Consider the following 23,231-nt stretch of genomic DNA (forward strand, 5'->3'; position numbering starts at 1 on the left):
AAAAATCATTATTCCGAAATTCCTAATGTAGGTACGAAAATAATTTATTGCTGAGATAAAATTGATTAGTTAGACATAATAACGGAATAAGGAAAACTTAAATTATGATTAATACATAATATATACCTACATAGGGTATGTAACCTACATATAAATACTTAATACAGTCGTAAACGAATAAGGTAGGTAATCGTGAGAATATTACGTTCTTATAGTCTTACCGACTTTTTTTTTGGTGTATTTTTTTTTGTTATATTTGGATATAATCTGGCTGGTTTGAAGGAATAAATACGAAATCCTAATAAAAATGAATGCAATTATAATAATTATTAAAGTAATTAAAATGTCTATGTTACGTGAGACACGCGGTATAATTACTTACACTTATTATATACCTAGGTACAGAATAGGAAACTCTTATCTATCCACAGAATTTTATTGAAATCTGACAAAAAAAACTGACAACGAATATCGGCCCATTTAGCTATGTAACTTTTTTAACACTTCTGAGTGTAAAAAAAAGGTTCTGTACGGCTACCACCAGTTTTGACATTGACATAACGTTCACGTTTACGTAACTTACTTTCTATGCATCTCGCTCGTACTCGCATATGCGAGCAATAGTGCAAGCGAGATGTACAGAAAGTAAATTACGTAGACGTGAGCGTTATGTCAATGTTAAAACTGATGGTAGAGGCTAAGTGTCACATAACTCACACGCGTAGTTTTAATAAGTTCACACGTGTTACAAGTGAATGAAATGGGTCACCTCGTTCCGCCGAGTTTCGATATCACCTGTCATCTTAAAGGTCGGCTTTATTTTAAAGCAAACTCATTTACCCTTTTTCAGTCATTCATATTGAATTGTGAGTCATAAATGTCATAATCATATTAAGTTGATCTTGAAAATGGAGAACTAATACGCCTGAAACAAAGCGAGTGTGACCTTTTTAAGGTGGATTACATACCTTAAGAGTTATTTATTCGGACTTGATAAAAATCCTAACTATAGTCGCCCAGATAAACAAATCAAACAATAAAATATATATCGTAATTTTTTGCGCTCATTGGGAAAATATGAATTTTCATAAAGTAAGAGTATTTATAATACCGGCTCAGACAGCAGCGAAAATGTGCTGATTAATGCTTCTATTTGATTTTATTCTGGAAATGTTAATGTTTAATTCAATGAACAAGCATCATTTAAAAGCTTTTCATTATACAATGTACAATCACCAACGCAACACGTTGTATATTATGCACAAAAACATAAAGGCCGAATTCGGTGAAAATTATAATCAGGGAATACAAATTTTATACTACACTGATAATAGGCAGAAATGTTTTGAAATACTATAAAAACGATATAGTTGCAAATATGGTTTTTGGTATTTGACCTACACCATTCTGAAATACTTATGGGTACTAGGATTCAAAACTAATTTGACAGTGAATGCGGCAAATGCTGTTGACTAAGTTTATAATTATAGTGTTTGATGTTAGGTAGGTATTTGTCATAATTCATGATAATTATTCAACTGTCGATGCATTTTCGTATGAAAATTTGGCGCTTACTTTAAATACGTCGCAATTTCATTGAACAATTCTTACCTAATACTGTCGTAAAGGACATTTTTTACAAATTATACATTCGAGTTCATGAATATGTATGTATATTGTTTCACTTTATTGATTTATGAACTCAAGACCCTTATAGTCCCCGTAACGGTGGTTTTACATAACTATGCATGTCTAGTGCCAAAAGCACTAAAATGACAACAAACATCGTTTTTCGGCTCAATTTGATACTCGTTGCCTAGACTCATAACTCATAAGATAGTGTTGATATTATGTCAGAATCAGGTTAAGAGAAATTATACGGAATAACAGCAGAATTGTACGATTCGCTAGTGTTTCCAACGTGAATCGGCTAAGATAATATACGATAGGTACTTTGATCACAGTCGTATTTGATGTTTGTAGCAGAATTCTTCGGGGAATCGGAAATTACGAATTGACTTTGCAAATGCCGTCTGTAAAATAGAAATCGTAATAATGTGCGAGAGAACAATTTTGCAAAGGTATAATCTTGAAAAAAGAATGTGTAGTTATAAAAAACACGTGATAGCTATAAAAAACACGTGTATGCCAATAACATTAAGAAACGAACTGTGTAAATTGACAAATTGCGGCGCGATTCGGGAAATGAATTAGATATTCATTAGATATGAAATAGTAGCATTTCCCGAATCGCGCCGTTGTACGCTTGAGAACTTTAAGACTTCGTGACGATACTGTTCGAATTAAAGCGGGATTTACATTACGAAACTAGTGCCGTGAAATGAATTTCGTGACATTAGTTTTACCTACAGTTTCACGTGTAATTTTATATTTTCGTAATGCATGCATTCATTTCATGAAATCAAATCAATTTCGTGTCCCTCGCGATTTTCGGGTGAAATTAGTGTCATACAACTCATTTCGTAGTGTAAATGCGACGTGAAAACTAGTGTCGCGAACTTTCGCGACACTTGCTTGCGCTCTGCGGACGTGTAGCTTCGATGCTTATCCACGTACACTGCGATAGTGTGAATTTCACGACACTAATGATTTCACGAATTTACTTTCGCATACATCGAAACTAATTTCGTGAAACTGATTTCAACATGCATGACATCATCGTCGTAATGTAAATCCCACTTTAATATCAAACTTCCTAAATAATCTATAATCTTCCTAAATAAAGATTCCGAATGCTAAGCAGAAATTCACGTGTCTGCCATTGAAAAACAAACCTTGAATTGACAAATGCTGTCTACAGAATCTGAATTCTATGGAATATTAGTGTTACGACTAAACTGACGGAAATCATGACGGAAAACAAAATCAAGTCTGATTACTAGCAGCCGACTTACGTGACTGCCATCAAGAAACGAACATCGAAACTAATGCATGCCGTCCGTTAGCGTCCGTAAGTCTAAACCAATTCTATTTTCAACCGTACAGCGACAGATTGTTGGCCCGACGACGACTTTCCGAATCTTATTTTTAAATTAAGAAAACTCTTTCGAACCTTTTGTCTCTGTGCTTTCTATAAAAATGTTTTCTCTTGCCAAATGACACTGATTTGAAATTGCGGAGTAGATTTATTCGTACTTGTGTTTCGTGCAGCTGTTACTCTGTTTAAGTTCCCTCTTTTAGATTTCGATTAATTACTACGTTTGTTGAAACATCGGTTTAATTTAGTTTCAGACGAAATCCATTAGTTCTGATATGTTAACAACTTGCACAAAAGAAATCCTTTCGTTATTGAACGTGATCCAGAAAATTGCAGTGGTCAGTTCAAGGTTGTTGAATAACAAAAAACCGGCCAAGTGCTAGTCGGACTCGCCCACCGAGGGTTCCGTACTTTTTAGTATTTGTTGTTATAGCGGTAACAGAAATACATCATCTGTGAAAATTTCAACTGTCCAGCTATCACGGTTCATGAGATACAGCCTGGTGACAGACAGACAGATGGACAGATGGACAGACAGTGGTCCCGTTTTTACCCTTTGGGTACGGAACCCTAAAAAGACATTAGGATATTGCAGAAAAGTTGGCTTAAAGGTATTGTGAATTATTTTGAAATTCGCCAATGAACCCAAAAAGATAAAAAAAAAAGTATCGGGAGTTGGCCAAACTAATTAACAGAGAAAGATAAACGGACAGAAATAACGTAAGAACGTGAGGGTTTAAAAATTCTCCCGGATTCCGCTCCGAAATTGTGTAACGTAGGAATAAAATAAAGTTAAGCCGGTTAAAATTATCATTGTTGCTATGCCGCGTTATTTTCGGTGGTCGTTAAAGGGATTTTATACTGCTATAATCTTGACGTTATTGGCAGTGCGATTTTATGTTCATTTTAGCTAAATGCGCCATATGTTGAAGTTTACGCGTCTCTGTAGTTATTAATCCGTCTTTTCTTTGAAAAAGAAATAAAAATAAGACGCGACTTATTTCATTGGATGATTTTTTAAGTTTTTTTGTCGGTTTGCATTGATCTTTCGTCGAAGAAACTAAAATGACGACAATAATATAGGAGATTCTTTTGAAAATATAAACCTACTTTAAAACCTATTATGGTTATTGGCGCTTACGCCATTGTAAATGCTTTAAAACACATGTGACGTAACAACCATGTGCCATCTATCCCTGTTGATGAAACACGACACAAATTTAACAATTCTCCGTTTTTAACATCACATCAAACGCGCTTACATTCATGTCTTTCCTTATTTATAAACGTCAGTAATTGGATACGTTTTCCCTCGTCATCCTTGTCGCGGTGTATTTACCGTCGTATGTGTTTGTACTTTGTTTAACACCAGTGTCTTACGGTGTTTGTGTTTAGCGCAATGTTTGGCAGTTATGTCGTGTTTTGATTTTGTTTTATCACTGTTTGACTTGGCGGAAATTGTATTTAGATTAACGCGGTTGTTAAGGAAAATCCGTGCATCCTTATCTTTGGCTTTGGTTACCCGTCTTGTTTTCTTGACCTTTATTTTTCTTTGTTTAGAACAATGTTGGTTTCCGCAATATTATTATAAGAACAATATGTATAAAGACGCCCTTCGGTCTTTGATTATTACTGAAATTATTTTCCGAAACCTCATTCTAAATCACATTTCTCACGATCACAAAATAATCATAAAACCGAGATTTTACAATCAACACTATAACGTAAAACAATAAAACTATATTTTCATAAACTGTGAAACTTACCGTTCGACAAGCCGAATGTAGACTTTATTATTGAAACAATACAATCGTCTACACCTGAATTTTCGGAATATTACAATTGTAGAAGTAAAAACATTTCGTACGCTGCTGATGCCGATATAAATTTATCATACAGTTGAATTTATATATCTAAAATTACAATTGTTAGCATATGCAGAAGACTAGTCTTTGATCTAAGCAAAAATATGTGTGTATATAACCCAGATATTAAAATAACAGATCGAAATGTCAAGTGCACTTGTAAGTTTGCCAACTTAAGCAAAATACCGTCGTATAGCACCGGTTTGGAAATATCTACTAAATGATATTACGAGTAAGAAACTAGTTTGTTTAGAGTTTAATCCTTAATATTCTTATAACGTCATATTGGTTGTTGCCCCGTTTTTGATTAAGCAACACAAAAATCTGTTTTATATCTCGGTTATATTAACTAGGTATAAATGTGTATAAAATTAACTAGAAGGCTGTAACTGAAGCGTATATCCTACATAGATAAGCTATATTGTATTAGACGTCAGAACATGCGCATGCACAGACATCGTTGTTCTCAAAAGGAAGCCGCGGCCTCGGAGCTGTTTAGAATCATTCTGGTAATTGGCCAATATGTGATATTGAAATATACTTACCCTTGAGAATATACCTGCGAAGAACCGACACTTTTTTTGTGTCTGCAAGTTAAAAAGTCGTTAGCTAAGCCCTTGGGCCAAATGTGACACTTGGTATAAAAGGGTGGCTTGGTAGGTCCGTGGTGGTTACGACATAATGAATGATGCTAAAAGAAAATGCAACATTTTTAACGTAAGCGCCATTTACCCTGAGCCTAGTGAATCTCAGTTTCATTTTCTTAGGAAATAATGGAATTATAATAGTCCAACCAGTCCCGGAACACACACTACAAATGAGTTAATTAATTTAATTTTAATGACCAATATGACCATACATATTTAAAATACATGGTCGAATTCACGAAGTTGATTCTACACCATCTTACACTTTGTTTTTCATATATGGCAAATATACATACATACATACATACATACATAGATACACAAACATAGACACACAAATACCAATACATACATAGATACATACATAGGTACACAAAAACCTATATTCCTAAAAGTATCTCAACTTCCTTCACGAAAATTTGTGTTGAACTTCGAAGCTAATACTGTTGAAACTTTCAAAAATAACCTATTCCAAGATATTTTTTCATCCCGCACGCTCCAACACGTTCTAAAAAGATACAATTTAACAGCAAACGAATAAATTACCGACAGACACCCAGTAAATTACAAATAGCTATAAAATTACCGGATACGTTCTTTGAGGTATTTTATGGGACGGAAAAAGTATAAAGTAGCACCGAGCCCAGGATGCCAACAATTTGGCCTATTCGCCGGTAATGACCATGCGAACATATTTGTGTTGTGGTGCCATTGATTTTGCACTAATCTATACCTTGAAGTACTTACGTTAAGACGTAAGTGTATTATTATTTTCACGCGGTTGTAACACTAATTGCTACAATGTTATGTTCTAGAATGGCGTGAATAATCGAATGACAGTATTTTTCGAGTATAAACAAATGCTGGTACGCACATGTAAGGGTCAGTGCCGACTGCCTGTCTCTTGAGAATGCGAGGCGAGAAATCTATTCATTTAAAAAAGTAAGTATCTTGTTTATATTTAATTAAAAATCTTCTACGTATTTTAATGTATTAAGGACGAAAATAGTCTATTAACAGTATTAATATAAACCTAGTACATACAGAGGTATATATCATAATATGACCATATTTTCTTACATCTAACTTTGCGTGGTAATAAATAAATTCAACAATGCGAAATACAGGCAGTACGGGAATGTACGTAAATTTATGGTCCGTATTTTCTACTTCTGTATTGTTAGGTTAGGAAGTTGTGGCATTAATACCTGTCTGAACTTAAAACAATGGGAAACTATACATGAATTACTTTTAGCACCTTGCGGAGACGTTTGTATAATATGATGTTTGCTTATTAGAAGCTGAAAAGTGAAAACGTATTTTGAACTATTAAAATAAACACATTTAATGACACTTACGTCCTATACATTTACGAATGGATATTAGATAAGAATACATAAATTAAAAAAGCTTTCTTATAAACATTTTTCAAAGGCACATTGTACCTCCCATTTGCCTACTTACGAGTATGCTAAGCTATATGACGTGCTTAAAAATAAAATAGTCGTAAGTGCCTATTTGCGTATATGCATTTACGACGTATATCGATCTGTTTAACAGTTATTTATGCCCATGCGGGTTATTACCAAGCGGTTATCTGTTAAATGTAAATAATAGCTTTTACTGTCAAATATGGTTTATTAACCACGGAGCCGTATACCAATTTGCGTTATTTATTGCTGTATGATACGTTGCTAAGGGCAGGTGAACAGATGAAAAATGCACTATGTATGTGCTTTACGACAATTTATACGTTATTTTAACAGCGGCGTGTTATTAACGAATCCATCCCTACGGCATTTAACCTAAGCATAAATAAGATGATAAAAAATGCACGAAGGTTCCGCCGCGTGATTCTATTGTAATAAATATTGCCATTTATGCCAAAGTAACACGCGAAAATGTTTACATCTAAATAAAATGATCGTCGTGTTGATTTCGTTTGAACAGTTTAAATAGTTTGAAAATTGACTAGATTTTCGCTAGGCATGTCTATTTTATGTGAAATATACACCTACATCTTTCACTTTATGTGACTTTAGTAATTTTTTTATTAAAACAAGTTAACCTTATGAACTTAATTATCTTCTTTCAGGCACAGTAATCTAGTCGTTACCATTATTGCCCAGACACAAAAAAGGACGATAAACATTTGTGGGCGTAACCCTAAAAGTATACAAGTTAGTTAAACTCCAAACATCTTATTTGACCCTCTGACAACCCTGATATATCACGGACTTACGCCTAGCGCCTCAGGACAAAGCCTTTTTTCGGCTAAACAAAACAAATCCAGTCACGGTACGCCAATATAACTATTAATAAACATACCAACCATGCCATTCTAAAACAGAGCTTAAACGTATTATATTAAAGCGTTAATTTGAAGTGGATTAAATGCTTATTAATCAGGGATCGTTTTATTTTGTCCGGTACAACATCAAGGGAAGTTCGGCCCGAATTTATGTGTTGAGTCGGTTTGATTGGGTGTATGGCATTGCTATTGATATCAACCTCAAAAGAACATCAATTGAAATTAATGAGTACCGAGTGTATATTGTGCTATAAAAAATAATGCCCATTTGTTATGGTCGTTACGACATTTTACTTTGGTTGTAAGTGCTTACAAGATTTGAATCGACAAAATATACCTAGTGATAGGTAAGTTTTAATTAAAGCCGATGACTTGATTAATCGGTGGTATTAAAATAGAGCTTTTAATTAAATGATCAAATAGATGAAAAGGTTCAGCAGCGTTAATTTGGCTGTAATTGCCAATTCAATATAAATTACAGTAAATGAAAATGTTTATTACTTACCCTCCATAGAGATAGTAATCAAAAACATAGATGTAAAAAATTACAACTCACGTTAGAACCATATCGATTTTTTGCGGTACAAAAGTCGTTAAACCATATTACTAAGGGTCGTAAAAGCCGTAACACTAATATACTTTTTACGACCTAGGCCAAGAGTCGGGCTTTTGTGCTCGCCTTGAAGATACAAGATTACTTGCATAACAGTTAATTGTATTAACAGTACTTGTGGAACCTGTTTGTAATTTGCGTAATTTGGCCTGGAGCCGGACGATTTGATAGCCTCCAGATATGGCCGTTTATAAAAATACTGAGTGTAATTGTGGACTTTGTAACTGCTAAATATATTATATTTATTTAGTCTGGACTGTTAAGTTATAATCGTACTAATTAGGATAGGATAAATCTGCTCGCATGTATTTAGAGGTAGATGATATTACTTCATTAAGAAAAACTTGGATAATTTTTAGTTTTTTTTTTTAATGAGGCAAATCGTTACGTAGTACTATTATTTATCTGAACTTATACATTTAATATAACTGTTCATTCTAACGTAATGGTTTATAACTTTATAAGTCTACGAATATTATGACATTTGTTATCTTAACAAGAATGAGACATTTTAGCTATCAAAATAAATATTTAGTATGAGATATATCGGTAATTTACCGGTTTACCGGTCATTTCTATACGAGTTTTACCATTTTGTATTTCCTACTTGCAACTTTATAATTTCATTAAAAAATCGTGACACTTTTCTATATCGCCGCCATACGCCAAAACACCGTATGTCACAAAACTCGTATTGAGATTAGTCATTTCGTCGTATCGTCGCATTAATAGTTACAAGACTTGCAAGTACAGTCTAGCTTTAACTCCCAAGTGACCGCAGCACCAGATCACGCCCGGCTAGTTATCGGTTGACCGGTTCTAGTTCTCATAGATAATATTAACGTAACCGACATGTTTTATGTATGATATTCGTCAGCGTTCTTTTTACGCCTGCGGGAAGGCAAAAGTGTGGGTAAGTTTTCATAGGACTGTTCTTTGGTGTTCGAGGAGGTAATTGTATGTATTATTTGTAAATAGTACTTATTAAATTTTGCTTGTCAGTAGGTCAGGTCAGGTAGGTAGGTAGTTGCGTGCTATTAAATCTTGTAGAAGTAATGAAAATTTAAATGGCTATTATAATATCGGTAGTCAAAGTGCCTAAGAATACAATGGCATTGTTTAAGATAAGCTCAGATAAACTCACTTTAGCCATATTTTGATTTTATCTAAAAACATTTAAAAAGTGGCGGATACTTCCAAAAAGTGACTCTTATTAGAAAGGAAAACGATTTTCGGGACATCCGATTTCCGAAATTATCCGAATAAACCTTATCGTTTTCCAAATTCTTGTTACAAATGACATTGTCCAATAGATATTTCAAACGTACTTAAATTTTACTTTCTTATCTGGTTGTGGTGTAAGTACATTAGTACATGTGGATTAAGAGTTATCAATTGATTTATATTTTTATTGATTCTTAGAGTTTCGATAGACAGACGATTAGCACTCGTCTGCTAATCGCCGCGTGTGCCTATTACTCGTATAAACTTCCCCAATTTGCGGCGTCACTTATATTGCGTTTCACGATATTAACGAGATTGTTTGAAAATGTTGATTAAATACAAAAAACTGACGCTTACGCTGCAAAACGGCGTATTTCTATTGGAATATACATATATATTTACTGGCGTAAACGCCATTACATTTACAGTCCCGTTTCATACGAAACCCTATAAATATACTAAGAAATGTCAGATATATAAGAATCGTTGTGTAAGTTACTTACATTATTTTACTAAATGTATCAAATAAGGTTTAAAACACAGTGCTGCTGGTGTCAGTTTTACAAAAAACTAAGAGATGTCCAATTTTAACGAGACAGCTCTTTGTATGCAAATCGACATCCGTCAAATTAGTTTCTTAGAATATTAGCAGGATAATATTACAAATGTTTCCAAAACGTAGCAAAAATTATACCAAGAGTTATAGTAAATAGCATTCTTGTACGATACATTAATATTATTTTTTGGTAAATCATATTTACATTTAACATTACTTCTCTGTAGGGGGCTTGAGCCTCATTAACATCACGGTATCAAATTTTACAACATAATTTTCTAATAAAAGCTTGTAAAAATAGAGTCTTGAGTTACAAAGCATGCAAAGAAAATTAACAATTGTATCAGCTCCGATTTATTAAATTGGTAGAGTTAGATCAATATAAGTCTGCAACGATTTTGATAGCACACGCACTGCAAATGTTATTTTAAACGTGAAACTTCTATGAAATCATGACATATAAATAACACTTGCACTGCGTGTGCTATGAAATTGCAGACTTTTCTTGTTTGAACCTATAAATACCTTTATTTGTAAATTACCTGTTACAAATATTATAAACCTTGGAGATCGAAGGTTTTAGGCCAAATTTCTATCAACATGTAATAGGAGCCTTTATCGCGATCGGACATTGAATACTTCGATAACTATGCCCCGTGTGTATACCCATTCCATACAGTGGATAGCGATTGCTGAGTTGAACCGTCGAACTGTGACCTTAAGATTGTTCATAACAATATGGGATCAGAGAGCGCACTTATATTGGTCCGTTTAAGCCCTTGATCGCATTTGAAACAACGCTGGATTCTCAAACACGTACTCTTGTCCGCGAAGATATATGCGTTACTCCCTAGTCGGAAACGAATTAATTGAGCCAGGTTGACAGTGTAATTGTACATTGCTTTACGCGGGCAGACGTACAGGAGTTAAGACAAAGTTAGGTTTAATTAGGAAAAAGGAAATTATATAACTAGATTCAGTCATAAAGACATTGTCGTGTGTAAATTGGTTTTGTAGTGGCGTAAGTGCCTGCGTTGACGCTAAAATTAGACTACGCTTTAAAGTTTTATTGTGCTTCTTAGTTTAATTGTAGCTGATGTCCTGAAACTGCATACGTTAACTTAAAGTTAGCTATAATGAGTGGGCGTTTGTCTCTTTCTCTAGAAAACGAGATATAACGTTTTTCTAGTATTTGTATTTAAGTAATTACGTAATTTGCAAAAACGAAAGACTGGTAACTGGCACTTACGCCATTATTAAAGATGCTATAATTCGACGTAAGTACCATTGCCCAATCACTTTATACTGAACGACGCATTTATTTAACCTTTACTAAATCAATAAATAATAAACCGTCAATTCATTGAATCAGTTGAATGCATTCTTGTATCAAGCACATACCCAAATGGTGTCACAGAGTGCTCTAATGCGTATCGAAGGCTACTAGTTTATTTCAAATAGTTGTAGCATTGACCTGTCAATTGTCCATATATATGGTCGCTACTATGTTATCGTGCACCATGTTAGGTATAAAATTGTTTATGTTCTTTAAGAATTAATTGTCATTTGTAGTTGCTTATCAACTCATAATGAAACAAATTATTTTAATGTTACGTTATTTTATTATCCAAGTTAGTTAGGTACTTAAATTTGACCTTAATCCTAAATGCATGGCTTTTTTTTTCTCATCATCATCATCATGATTACAATTACACGTAGTTGAGTTTTCAACGCGTTGATTTCCTTATGTAATTATGTATACGGTATAGGTAAACTAAGGTTTTTCAATTTATGTAATATCAACTAAGTAAGTACCTACAGAGGTTGATATGGGGCACGTCTTGGTCCAAAATTGCTTGACCAATCGATCGATTAGCGTGCTAGCTTTTAAAATCTACTGCATGAACAGGATTTTACGCTACAGCAGGTGGGTTCAGTACTAGGTCGGCTGGCAGTCGCCTGACAAGTTGTCAATCGTGAAATCGTGATGTCTTCCCATTATAAGTAAACATAAAAAGAGATAATTAACCTAATAACCTTCCGTCGCACGCATTTCTCTAGGACGCCATTATGCAGGCGGCCTGAATAACCATCCACGCGCAAATCGTCGTATCTCCATTCAGTTCCCTTATTGACTTACGACACTTTTAAACAAGGAGTAGACCAGCGATAATGATGATCAAATGCATGCCTCAGTTTAGCATAAACACGCTATCGAGTTTAATATCCTCATTTGTCTCTGAAAGAGGAACTACTGGGTAAAAACAGGCGTATAGTCTTTGATAGTGCCATGGAGTTACGCTCTTTCTCTTTTTATTGTAGCGGAGTGGTTTTTATTTAAATGGGCCGTTGTGGCCTAGTTTCACCTGGTAAATGATGTAAAAGAAATGATGGGAGAGGTCAGAGGTTGGAGAGCTTGAATTTTATTTGAATAAACCTAGAGAATTTTTTATGCGATGGAGAAAATTGTTTATCTTAACCATCAGCTCCTGTGTCAGGTTGTTAGAATTTTAGCTCAGCGGAAGGTCCCCGGAAAACCCTGGACAGCAAATTTTTGGGAAGGTTGCGGGACTGTGCTGAATAATAATCGCACCATCATTCGATTGCCCTTATCCCATTCATTTGGGTTCGGCACAAAATGTCTTTTTCTTCCATACTCCTCTGCGGCCCGTCATCTCATCATTCATTTCTCGGTTTTTCTTTCCTCTTACTTCCTTCCACGTTTATTCTTAGTTAATACCTTTCTCATCGCATTAATTCTAGCCCTTCGCATTACATGCCCGTTCCATGCGATTCGCCCCAAACACCACACCATATTAGTAGACTTAGGGAGTGCTCTCGGTACTGGTTTTCTATACAAATAGAGTACCGGAACTGGGAATTCCCGGTTCTCGCCATACAAACTCAGTACCGGGAGCATTCCCTAATATGTTGTATTATGGAGATTAATTGGGGTTTAGTACAATTTATTGTACGTAAGACAGTTTAAGATACAATGAAACAGAAAGTATACAATGTACAAAGGCGAACTTATCCCTATAAGGGATCTCTTCCAGTTAGTTTAAGCACAGCAGTGGATGTCTTTTGCCTAATCGATGTTCTTCAGAAGTCATGATTAAAACAAATTAAGAGAAGAACCTAGAAAGAACACCATGACCCGCCCTCATCGCCCCAATGACATCTATTAATTAAACAAGTAAACTTCTCCATCAATTATAACCCTTCGAGTCACGCAAACCAACCGCATCGTCGCGTTTGGCCTCCCTTTAAATGCCGTATAACAAACAAGGCTGTCGTGTCTTTGCATACCTCCTGTAATTAGTCATTCGTAATCGCTGGCGGTTATTTACTCGGTAAACATAACTAGAATTTAAAACTAAGCAAAAATGCAAATATTAACCAAGGAGCTTTCTGTCTTAGAAATATGAGTACGCTACTGGGTACGCTTGAGATTTCTATTAACGAGTGCTTTCTGTGGATTGAAGAGAAAGGGTTTCAACAAAATTAACAATGTTGCCATCTTAGAGTTAAGATCTGTGTCATTCACAAGATAAATAGCGCCTAAACACGACATACGTAATCAAGCGGATAGCACAAAATGAAGCCCATAATGGAATCCCCAATGAAGCACACATAAAACGCACGCACTCTTGATATACTTAGTTCTTTTTTGTTTCGATTCTTAATTGCATAAATTGGATGTACAATCAATGTTTTTTTTTTTACAGGTAAGTTCCAGAAGCATCCTGGATAGAGATATCATTTTAGGACGAAACTTGCACAGAAACATCCTGGATAGAAATATCATTCTAAGGCTAAGTGCAGTAAGCGCCAATGATTACTTGGCTCACATCACTGGACGTTGTAAATAAAACTACTGAGCAAAAAGTGTAATTTTACAATTTCCTTATCACTTTAAACATAAAAATATGTAGAAAAAAACGCATTTAACTGATTTGCAAGACCGAAATGATCCCATAAATGTTCCGTGAACAAAGTTTTGCACGGAACACTTAAAATTATGTACAATATTTCACAAACTGTACCCACTTTTTAAAGCAGTCTTTATCGTACAAAATGCAATTTCAAAAAAATCCTTTCGTGTATTTAAAACATTATTTCCGATTAACCAACGCTTAAGTAAATCCGTTCGGACATTTAAGGGCAGCGATTAACTATTGCCTCAGAGCCGGCACGCGAGACATGTCATTTCTAACGCCAAAGGCTCCTATAGGAGTCGTATAATGATACGAATTAGAAATGTCAGCAGTTACTCAGTTAGTGGCTGTGTAATTCATAAGTTACGCGAGCGCGGGCGAACGCGACAAACATGATCTCAAGCTCCGTCTCACATTTATGCGTATGAGCGTGACAACATTATACTTATACATTCATAAACATTATATTTTACACATATTCAAGGTCATATCAAAATAAGATCCAAACCGTAACAGATTATTAATCAGAATCGGGCAGCGGAGCGGCTTGCAGGTCCTCATCAGTACGTGGAACCGCGTAAAACGTATGACATATAATCAAACTGTCCAACATTAAGTAGTTACCTATTAGGTAAATGTCATCAAGTATAATTTTTTGTCCTATATATTTTGTCCCACCGCACCAACGCTTCGATTCTGAAAGAACTTAATATCAAAGAGAGATTGTCGTCGACTGTGCAATTGCTAATCCTCAAATTCTTTGGACACATCACTCGTAACGAGGACTCCATGGAACGCTTGGTGGTGCAAGGGAGAGTCGAAGGCAAAAGATCTCGTGGCCGCTCCCCAACACGATGGACAGACCTCATTAAGTCCATCACAGGAAATTCAGTCAACGATTGCTCCCACTCCACCAAAAACAGAGCCACATGGCGACGGATCGCAAGAGCTGCGGTGGCGCAGAAATCGACCGTGACATGACCACGACCACTCTGTCAAGAGTGCACGACTAAGAAGAGATATATTTTGTCCAGGTCGAAAAGCGTGAATATAATTCGCTTGCTAGGTAAGCAACTACAGTTAGAACTGGTTAGGTTTTCTCATTAAAGTAAGTTGACATGACCAGTGCATGTGTGTAAATAAGGACGTTCCTCGGTATATATTAGGCGTAAAGTTGAGTAACAAAAATCTACCTACCTACTTAATAAGTTAAGTGACATAAATATCTAAGTTAAAAACTATTTACGCCACTATGAAAAAAATAGAAACTAGAATTTTTATTTTTACTTTATCAATAACAGTCATATAAATGAGTCGCTTTACTTCAAACTCGGGTAAATCCATCTCAGATTATGCGATTTTGGTATAAAGAAAAGGTAAAAGGGTTGATATTTGCTGCGGGTCGAATGGATTTACCCGTAGTTTGAAGTTAAGCGACACAAATTAGGGAATTAAAAATAAAGAGAGAATAAAAAGAAGGTAAAAATTTAATTTAATCGCGCTAAAGGCGTAATCTAGACCATAAACGCAAATTGATATAAAATGCGCCTACCTACCTACCTGCCTAAATACCTACCTACTGGTATAAACCTACATGAGGAATACTTTCAAGCGGAGAATTTTAACACCGTCGTGTAGTGTAATACAATGTGTAAACCAATTAAATTGATGGGAATCACGTAAAAGAGGACTCAAACAAAATAACAAGCTAAACGATTGGCCATTTATTTTACTAGTAAATTGCAATCATCAAACGCAAATATTGAACAGTAGATGCGTCTGGAAATACAACTGCATTAAGCTGATTAAGTAGTTATAAATATATTTGTTTACAAACTTATGTCTATGTTAAGTTTGGTTCAAATAATATTCAAAAACCAAAATACCACGTTTTTAACCATCCCTTTGAGGACGTCAGAATTGATTGTAACATGCCCAACGTCTGTTATTAAGAACACTAAAACCTTCAAACAGAGAATTAGGACATTAGGTACATTCATTCGACGTTGTACGACCTTGGGATAGTTGGCGCTTACGTTATTTTTATCAATGTTCCAGTATAAATATATCGTAAGCGCCAAACTTCATGACGTAAACGCCAATGACTACAACATCCTTTTTATACAGCACAATACATTTTATGCCACCTAAGAACACAAATTTCGACGTAGCTCCAAAAAACACGTTTCGCTGTCTTTACGTTGCCCCTTGCGTGATTTTTACGACAGCGGGGTATTGTACGAGGCTATGTAAATGCCTGGAAACGGCCTATGTAAGCCAGCCTGTTATCTTTATTGTAAACGACGCCTATGAAACGTGAACTTTGTGAAGGTAAGGTGGAAGGCAATTTGCGTGGTTATAATACGTTACGTTTTTTAACTATAAAGCACTACGCTATACATATTCTATGCAAAAAACAAATGAGCGTAAAGGTGACAGTCCATTTCCAACGACAGCAGCTCTACCATTCATATTACTATGGAAATTGACAATAACACCGACGCGTTCGTACTAGTATAGCAGCTGCGGTCAGAAATGGAATGTTATCCTTAGGGGCTACTTACCTCGTGGTAAAAAAAACAGACTATAGTACTTAAAAATACATACTTACGAGGTCACTTGACTTGCAGTGCAGTAGTATGTATTAAGATTGTTCCGGCCTTTTTTTAAGGGTTTCGTATGCTAGTCTTGTCTTACTTTGTCTAGTGGTATAAATACTAGTTTTGGGTGGCTAAAATGGTAGATTTTTGTATGGATTTTGGGTAAGTACATAGTTTGTAAATTCGCATTACGTTACGCATCATTACAAACATATTTTTTATATACCCTTACGACGCTTTTTGTATTAACTATTTTATTGTATACTTAGAAATGTTTCCAGCCTAAAGGTATAATTATTAAACTTTTTTTACACTACTTCGGTGGCCCGCCTGATGGTAAGCGGTCATCGTAGCTGGTGCAACTCCAGGGGCGCTACATGCGCGTTGCCGACCTCAAATAAAAAATTGTTGTCACTAATGATTACTATTAAATAGACTAAAGTAGCTTACATATTATCTGTAATCTATTTCAACTTTAACGCAATGCTACCCAAGCGTGTAATGTTCACATAGAAATTGTAGTTTATCTGACGAATTATCATAAGTAATTTAGAGGTTTTACTTAAAAAGCCGGCCAAGTGCGACTCGGACTAGTGCACGAAGGGTTTTGTACCATTACGCCAAATGGGATGTGGGGTGTGTTGTATGGGAGCCCCACTTAAAAATTTATTGTATTCTGTTTTTAGTATTCGTTGTTATAGCGGCAACATAAATACATCATCTGTGAAAATTTCAACTGTCTATTAGCTATCACGGTTCATGAGATACAGCTTAGTGGCAGACAGACAAACAGACGGTGCTGCAGTGGAGTCTTAGTAATAGGGTAACGGTTTTACCATTGGGTACGGATTCCTAATAAAAACCGGACAAGTGCGAGTCGGACTAGCCCGCCGAGGGTTCCGTACTTTTTAATATTTATTTGTTGTTGTAGCGGCAATAGAAATACATCATCTGTGAAATTTTCAACTGTCTATCACGGTTCATGAGGTACAGCCTGGTGACAGACAGACAGACGGATTAGTGGTGTCTTAGTAATACGGTGCCGTTTTTACCCTTTGAGTACGGAACCCTAAAAGTAGCTTTTACGGTTTATGTTTGGTCATATCTGTTCTGATCTATGTTTTCTAAATTATTCAAATGATCTTTTAAAATTTGATATTACATTATTTAACAATGCGTATTTGTGTTTATAGATGATGGTGTAGCTTTTAGTTAGTTGTCGAAACTCCAAGTAATTAGTGGCATTTCCTAATGATTAGATAACCGAATTGTATATCCCACATCCCTCAGACCATCCACATTTCCACAACCGTTGTACCCTGATGGTTGACTGGCAGAGAATGGATTCTGGCGTTAATAGGGTATTATACTGTATCAAAAATAAATTATTTTACACCATGCATGAAATAAAGCACCAGATAATTATTACAAAAACACAGATAGAAGTTATTTTTAAACACAAGTTCTATTTAATAAATCGGATAGAAATAAAAAAGTAGGTGAGTTGCCCGTGACTTCACGATGTAATGTTAAATTCCATATTAGCAAATCGTTTTGACAGTTCTAAAAAAGTAACTGATTTGACAAGTACGAAAATACCCTATTCCGTCTTTTTAACTTTTATTTTCTGTGCGATAAAGATTAAGTAAATAAATACCTCAAGTTTGATCACGTCGATCGATGCGACTACGTGTCAAGATAACACATTTACGCTTGTCGTACAGACAACGGTAAGGACAACCAACAATTTAAAACTCCAATACATACCCACGGAACTCAAAACACACCAGAATGTAATGACAGCTATTAAACATACTTTACATTAAAACCCAACAATCGATGTGTAAGCAGTGGAGCCTATTTATAATCCTTTTGTACTTTCCGACGTTACATTAAGATCCTGAGAGCCCATCAAACGTACGCATGACGCTTAGGAGCACCCTTTTGAGCGTACACACGACGTACTGTTCTCATTAAAGGTTTACGCTCACATATCAACGGCTCGGCTTCAAGGCCTGTGTACACCAGAGGCGTATGCGTACTGCGTAAACGTGCACGTGTGCGTTGTATTATAAAGATGGTTATGAGAGACGGCACACCGCTTGCGAGACGTGTGCGTACACAGCTTCAACATTATAGCGCACGTACACGTCCTATACACACGCTACTGGTATGCTCTTGCCTTCAACATCAAAACCATACTGCTTTCTGCCTAGTCTACCAGTCAACCAGCCAAAGGGCTATTCCGCTTGCAACGAGGCTGATATTTCGATGGATGCGGTCTTCTAGAATCTGAAACAATGTTATCAAAGACAAGTTTCTGTTGTTTGTCCTATGTAGTTATTACACCTTAGTAAACCTGTCTAATCACCAGTATCCAGAAAGTCCTGTAGCCAGAAAAAACGATTATAACTGAAAATTCGTCTTCGGAGCGATTTTGGCTCTCTATGTCTGTTCTACCGCCTGTAGAATGGGGAATGCTCCGAAGAACTTTTTGAATCGGTGTCATCGTCGCGCTTTTAACACCGCACCTCCCCCAAAGAAGCTAAGCTCATTCCCATTTCTTAGATACATGGCAGCTCGTCTATTCGTCTGCTGAAGGTCACAATTTTTGTAGGAGATGATGCTTAGAACTTTTTTTTGGCAACTGAAGACATCGGGCAATAAGATTTAAGAGAGATGATGCTTAGCACTTTTTTTTGGCAACTGAAGACATCGGGCAATAAATAAATAAGATAATAAGATTTGTGTTTTCGTCAATATCGTTTTCGTTTGATCCGAGCGATTAACACGCTCGTAAATTCTCCTAATACGATTATGTGTATCAACCTTTTGTATACTTTATATCACGTATACGGGTTAGACGTATACTACGTATAGCTGTATAATATTGTTTCCTTTGTTTACACAATTACGTCTGACACGGTCGGGTAATGAGACGCGTTGACGTCACCAGATAACGCTAGGGTTATTGTAGGAATTTGTGAGGAGGGTTGCTGAGACAATTTCATTAATAGAATGACTGAATACCTACATACCCTCTGCCATGGAATTACTTATGATACACGGATACCTACTATCTATAGTGATCACTGTTAAATTTGTGTTCCAAAATGAAATAACCGAATAGGTCCAACGGAAGACTAGCTCCGTTTTATGCAAATATCCAAGTTTGAATAATTGTCGCCGTGGCGCATAAGTATAGGTACATATTTCATTTTTCGATTAATAAGCAGGATATATTAATGTTCAAAGTACAAGAAAATTATTACACGGCAAATCCGTAGTCAACTCGAGAAGTGGTAGCCACATCGCCGTTATCGTCCCTCGAGTCTTGATCGGCAGCGGCCCATATGCTGCAAGATATGAAATTTTCTTGACAGCAGTTTGACGCGACGAGAGATGACCATAACAGCGTTTGTCTATGTTGCACCAAACCTGAGTTCCAATAGGTACTACCAGGGTTCAGCATCAGCTGTCTTGGGTAATGCTCTACCATGTGATCATCATGACGAATCGGGTACAACCAGGGTTCACCGTCAGCAACATGCTGAGGTGTATAATGTTTCTGTATAAGGTTTTATTTTTTTTGCTCTCCCTCTCCCTCTCCCTCTCCCTCTCCCTCTCCCTCTCCCTCTCCCTCTCCCTCTCCCTCTCCCTCTCCCTCTCCCTCTCCCTCTCCCTCTCCCTCTCCCTCTCCCTCTCCCTCTCCCTCTCCCTCTCCCTCTCCCTCTCCCTCTCCCTCTCCCTCTCCCTCTCCCTCTCCCTCTCCCTCTCCCTCTCCCTCTCCCTCTCCCTCTCCCTCTCCCTCTCCCTCTCCCTCTCCCTCTCCCTCTCCCTCTCCCTCTCCCTCTCCCTCTCCCTCTCCCTCTCCCTCTCCCTCTCCCTCTCCCTCTCCCTCTCCCTCTCCCTCTCCCTCTCCCTCTCCCTCTCCCTCTCCCTCTCCCTCTCCCTCTCCCTCTCCCTCTCCCTCTCCCTCTCCTCTCCCTCTCCCTCTCCCTCTCCCTCTCCCTCTCCTCTCCCTCTCCCTCTCCCTCTCCCTCTCCCTCTCCCTCTCCCTCTCCCTCTCCCTCTCCCTCTCCCTCTCCCTCTCCCTCTCCCTCTCCCTCTCCCTCTCCCTCTCCCTCTCCCTCTCCCTCTCCCTCTCCCTCTCCCTCTCCCTCCTCCCTCTCCCTCTCCCTCTCCCTCTCCCTCTCCCTCTCCCTCTCCCTCTCCCTCTCCCTCTCCCTCTCCCTCTCCCTCTCCCTCTCCCTCTCCCTCTCCCTCTCCCTCTCCCTCTCCCTCTCCCTCTCCCTCTCCCTCTCCCTCTCCCTCTCCCTCTCCCTCTCCCTCTCCCTCTCCCTCTCCCTCTCCCTCTCCCTCTCCCTCTCCCTCTCCCTCTCCCTCTCCCTCTCCCTCTCCCTCTCCCTCTCCCTCCCTCTCCCTCTCCCTCTCCCTCTCCCTCTCCCTCTCCCTCTCCCTCTCCCTCTCCCTCTCCCTCTCCCTCTCCCTCTCCCTCTCCCTCTCCCTCTCCCTCTCCCTCTCCCTCTCCCTCTCCCTCTCCCTCTCCCTCTCCCTCTCCCTCTCCCTCTCCCTCTCCCTCTGCCTCTGCCTCTGCCTCTGCCTCTGCCTCTACCTCTGCCTCTGCCTCTGCCTCTATCTCTATTTCTATTTCCACCACCACAAGAATGCATAGATTGTCGAATAGTGCGTTATCTACGCCCGTCTCAAACAGTATCTATCCTGTTTGAGACGAATCGGTGTCGAAAGCCCACGCAGTGCAAGTGTTATTCTGCCGTCATAATCCCGATAATTCACAACAAACACCGATAACGAACTCTACGAAACATGAAGTCATAAATGTCATGTGAAAAATGTCGTTCTGACTTTTTGACTATTTTAAGGTTAGGCTACAGGGCAAACCCTTAACCCGATCGTCTTTGTTTTAGGCTCAAATTGTAGCTGACTAAATTGTCCAGAGCCGTTTTTCTCAAATTTTTGATATCATTCTTCCTTTCCAAATTATCGAGCACCAAAATCAAAAATTCGGAAAAATTTTATTTTATTTTCACTATTTCGACCATAACATTTTTCGTTTTTGACTTCCTCGATTAATTATTTTTGCACCTTACAGCTCTCGTGATTATGCGTCTTTTGAGCCAATTTTTTATATCATATCTTCACAACTTTCCGAGATATAAGGGGATCGCACTTTTTCGTGAAATCGGACCGTATACTGGAGCGAACGAAAAGACATTTCCAATGTCAAAAGACTATTAGCTAGTAATCTATTTACTAGTAGTTCAAGCACTAGAGCTAAGACAATACTCTCGCAACCGGGCACTCCCGTGCTAACTCACAGTATCGCCTTTACCATAAGGCCACACGGGGCCCATGCCCGGGCCCCCATCCTCAGGGGGCCCCGAAGGACAGGCACAGTAACAGTATACTTGATTACCCTATAATTAATAGAAGATCATAGTAGACAATAGTACATTATTGTCGAGGCTCGGAAGTAGCTACTTGCAGGCTGAGGATTCGTTTTAAACGGACGACCTTGGGAGTCCGTTTAATTGAATCCGAAGCCAGCAAGTAGCCTTCCAGCCGAGTCATATATAGTGCTTTTCTCAAAAATGGTGCAAGAAATATAAATATCATAGAATTATTTTACAAAAGCAACGTTCTTAGGTATATATTTTCACAGAGAAAAGTAGAAACAATTGAAAAAATTAGCTATGCCGCCTTTTTATTTTTTTTAATAAAAAGGTAGAAGTGTATTTTTCTGCCGAAAATACGCCAACCTATTTGAGACAGGTAAATAGTCGCGGTACTAATCATCTGTTTGGCTGTTTAATGGGCCTGTGCCTTCATTTGATATGGCCATTTCAACTTTTAAAAAGTTTGGAACTCGACAAATAATGGAATTTGTATGCAACATTGCAGTCCCAAAATCGAGACTGCAATGTTTTTAACTTTTTAATTTTTGACTGACCATAAACTACGCGCTTCGCGACCTATTTTTTAAACGGCAAAGTCGACTTTGCCGTCCATTTTTGAGAAAATGTTAGTTTCATTCGCTTTCTGTGCTTTCCAAAAGGGCCCCAAATTCTTATGTGCCCAAGGGCCCTAGCATAGTTTAACACGGCCCTGCTAACTCACAACCGGACACTTCCATTGGCCGTAGTTCTACAAGTTGGGCATTTTGCGACTGGCACTATTTGGGTCAGTGGCGCAGTGCTGATGGCACGGCCGGCAGCCCTTTATTCTTCACCTCGGCTTTTTACGTAATGCTCCCTTTTTGTGATTCCCTTTTCATTTTCTGCAGTATTTTGGGGGAGCTACTCGATGAGCTGTTGTTTAAGGTTTTTTTTTGCATAAGTTAAGTAAATTATTTAAGTTCTTGACTTAACTTACATTTATTTTTTGGTTTGTTGCTAAGTAATGTTGGCTACTTAAAAGGAAACCTGTAAGTTATGCATCAATTAGAAATATAAATAAAT

General features: G+C 37.4%; 1 protein-coding gene across 3 annotated transcripts in view; it reads left to right on the top strand.

Moving 5' to 3' along the window:
• LOC134790924 (pseudouridylate synthase RPUSD2-like) overlaps positions 1 to 23,231 on the top strand; it is a 636,573-nt gene that overhangs the window by 383,955 nt on the left and 229,387 nt on the right. The gene's annotated exons all lie outside the window — the stretch shown is intronic.

Source organism: Cydia splendana, chromosome 5 (assembly GCF_910591565.1).
Source record: "Cydia splendana chromosome 5, ilCydSple1.2, whole genome shotgun sequence".
Classification (NCBI taxonomy): Eukaryota; Metazoa; Arthropoda; class Insecta; order Lepidoptera; family Tortricidae; genus Cydia; species Cydia splendana.